Source organism: Eptesicus fuscus, chromosome 18, assembly GCF_027574615.1.
Source record: "Eptesicus fuscus isolate TK198812 chromosome 18, DD_ASM_mEF_20220401, whole genome shotgun sequence".
NCBI lineage: Eukaryota > Metazoa > Chordata > Mammalia > Chiroptera > Vespertilionidae > Eptesicus > Eptesicus fuscus.
In genome coordinates this window covers 50,061,138-50,064,929 of record NC_072490.1, presented here as the reverse complement: position 1 = coordinate 50,064,929, position 3,792 = coordinate 50,061,138, and the positions used below count along the sequence as shown (strand labels likewise).

At 38.7% G+C, this 3,792-nt stretch overlaps 1 pseudogene; it reads left to right on the top strand.

Annotated features, from left to right (window-relative positions):
• LOC129147177 (phosphatidylinositol 3-kinase regulatory subunit beta-like) overlaps positions 1-3,490 on the top strand; it is a 34,520-nt pseudogene extending 31,030 nt beyond the window's left edge.
• The last annotated feature ends 302 nt before the right edge of the window (positions 3,491-3,792 follow it).

Below are 3,792 nucleotides of genomic sequence, written 5' to 3'. Positions count from 1 at the left end.
CATATGTCCATGCCTTTGTTTGAACATCACAAAAATGAACAAATATAAAGCACTTATTTAGGACAGTGCTTGGGACATAACAATTGCTATATAAATGTTAGCTGTGAGCCCTAGCTGGTTTGGCTCCGTGGATAGAGCATCAGCCTGTGGACTGAAGGTCCCAGGTTCAATTTCAGTCAAGGGCACATGAAGACATGCATCTATACATGGACCTCAAGCTGGCACTAATGCAATTAAATAAAACTTCTGGAAGCATGTGCATAATCCACTCCATCTAACTATACTATTGTTTTATTCACTTCTTTCTTTTTCTAAGTTTTATGACAAATTTTGGCAGACGCATTTGATACAGTTCAGATATGCTACACCTAGAAGAAGATTGCAGAGAAAGAAGACCATAAAGGGAAGCAGGATATAATATTTGGGGATTTAACAAGTTAATATACATAAAACACTCAGCATGGTGCTGGCACAGAGCCTTCAGTAAATGTTAGCTATAGCTATAGCTGCCACAAATAACAATATTCCCCAGTGCTAGTAATTTATTCATTTTCTGCCTTTTCTCTAAAACCTTTGGCTGAATGAGGTAAGCCAAATTCACCAAGCCATTTATTGGCCTCTTAATTTTAACCACCCTGGTGAGTTACACTAGAAAGAATACACTTAGCTATTTGGCAATATTCATCATGGTGACTAATTGCCTCCCAAGACCTGGGTCTCCCACGGAGCTTCCACCTTGAGCAGTGTCTCCCTGGGATGGTAATCTGTTTCTCTCCATAAGATTGCCATCTTCAGATGATTAGAAGTGCACCTGTGTTCTAAACCAAAGAAGTTTGTTACAAACTTTACAGTGTGAAACATGTTTGGATTAAACCCAGGATAGGACAAAATGGTACACCGAATTTCTCATCAGCTAGAAATGGGTGGTATGTTCAACAGGGCCAAGGCCATGATCAAATTACCAACCAATAGACATGCAACAACACAGTGCCTGGCACACAGTAGATCATCAATAAATACGAGGGTGGGTGGGTGGGAAGTAATCAACCAAAGACCTTGTTTGCATATATGTATGGCCCATGGACAGACAATGGGGCGGTGAGGTCCTGGGGAAGGGGGGTGGGGGTGAGTTAGAGGTGATCAATAGGGGGAAGAAAGGAGACATATGTAATACATTCAACAATAAAGAATTATAAAAAAAAATACATATGGGGAGGATGAATGAAGGAAGGAAGGAAGGAATTAGATTATAATCAAACCCAAAGTTTCTAATGAGAATAATATTTCAGGTCTTAAGCCACTCTGTGTTCTTTAAGGATTAAGGCAGGATATTAATTAATTGCTTAAAATCCCCAATTTACCAGTTTTATGGCTCCCTCAAGAAAAGAAAATCAGATTAGATTACAAATAATTACCTTAACAATCTTCCTCTAGGGATTTTTCTCCTTCTAATCATACTACAAATAGCCACCAAATTAATCTTTGAAGTTTAGTCTTTTATGAATTTATTCCTAACACCACCTATCATTTCTTTCTCTCTCCTAGTTTCTCCACTCATTTATCAAGTATTCAAATTAGACAATAATAACTATAATTCTAGGTAATATTTCCATTTCAATGGGAGTAAGTAACTGTTGTGATTTCTTTGTCCAAGATAGAAATGTTTCAGAAATGCACTGTTTGATGAGAAAGACAAATTTCCCTCACAAACTATGCTACTCTTTCATTCTCTTTGGATGACAAGTTATTTAAACACTTAGAATGGTGGTCCCTGGAGCAAATAGCATCATCCAGCTTATTCAGATCCTCCAATGGAATATACAGGAAAATAGATTTATGCAGCTACTTTGAAAATAGAGCATTTAGACTGAGAAAACTAAAAAAAAAAAAAATAGACTCAGAAAACTACCTCTTGTGGAAAGCTAAATGTTGCACAACTCTCTTAAAGTAGCTTGATTTATTAAGACCTTATGAAATAATTAATAATCATTTCCCAGAAAATAATATTTATACTAATGATAATAACACCTACCATTTATTGAGTACTTTTTTTGTATGTCAGTCACTATGACAAAGGTTCTAGATCTATCAATTTATTTAATCTTTACTTCTCTATGAAATAGTTACTGTTGAAATTCCAGTTTCATAGATGAGAAAACTGAAGCTCAGAAATGTTGAGTAATTTTTAAAAAGATATATTTTTATTGATTTCAGAGTGGAAGGGAGAGGGAGAGAGAGAGATAGAAACATCAATGATGAGAGAGAATCATTGACCTGCTGCCTCCTGCACACCCCACACTGGGGATCGAGCCCACAACCCAGGCATGTTACCCTGACAGGGAATCAAAACATGACCTCCTGGTTCATGGATTGACACTTAGCCACTGAGCAAAATGTTGAGTAATTTGACCAAGGTGAACACATGGTAAGAATGGAATGGGATTCAAAAGAAGTTGTTTGACACTACCTCCTCCCTTTTAACCCCTTGCTTTATTGACCCCATATATTTCTTTAAATAGTAGAGAGTTGGAAAGAGAAATAGCATGAATATTTCAGTATTTCTTCTTTGAGTTGTTGTATAGACAGGATAGCCACTGCACTAGACACTGTTAATCACTCTGATCAATAGATCAATATTTGACTGTTGACAAAGGAGAGGGGAAGGAATGCAATCATTTTTAGCATTGAACACATATCAAGTACTATGCCAAGTGCTTTCCAAAGTTATTTCTTTATGCACACAGCAGCACTGCCCAGCACTGTGCTTGCCACAGAATAAGTACTCACTAAACATGTGTTGAATCAAACAGGCAAACTAATGCTTTAAAGTAGGAGCATCAGATGACAAATCGGGGTGGGGGAACCCAAAGAGTCCTCTCTTAGTTACTGTCCACAACATTTGTAGTCAGGAGAGCTGTGAGAATCTTCTTCACAAACATGGATTCTTAAATGGAAAAACAATAGTTAAAAATGTGAATATATTTTTAGACTGGTGGTACAGCTTAAGTTTACCTCTGTAGAGCACTAGAAATAGTGGTAAAAGTGTGTTAGTTAACATATGAAGTATGAATCAGATCTGTGACGGGTCCAGGGTACATTTTCAGGGATTACATGTGAAGGCAGAGTCCACAGAGGGTGGTCAGAGGGACATGAGGACATGAAGGGAGCCCCACTCTCTGGAGAGAATCCCCACATGAGAACCCAACAGCAATGGATACAAACTTGATGTTTGCACAAACAGAGCAGCTTGCTAACCGTTCCACCCACCACCCAATTAGCTGCAAAATGCTCCTCCTGCCAGCCCCCAGGGCCCAGCCCATTCCAGGCAGGGGTCCATATGAAACCAGCGTTGGCAAACACTTGGCGAATGGTCATGCATCCCTTTTACCTTCACCTGTGCTTTTTATTCTCCAGGTGTTTGACGGTGTTGGAGGAGAAAGAGAACCAGAAGCAGCTATCTCTGTGTTTAGAGTGTTTCATTCCTGGCTAACCGCAGGGTAATAGCAAATAGATACAAAGAGAACAACTCAGAAAATATTAAAGGTTTTGAAAATCCAACCCAGAAGACCACCTGTTGCCCCATTTTACAGATGAGGAACTGGGGGCTCAGGGAAGGTAAGTAGTTGCTTGAAGTCTTGGTGTGGGCGGCAGAGCTAGAATCTGAGTTCAGTCTCTTTGTTTCCAAAGTGTGTACTCTTAGCTTAATGTAAAGAGGATAACACAGAGCACTTTCAAAATAACTGTTCAATTTAGAATTCAAAACAGATGTTATGGAGAGGTGGTGACAAAAAT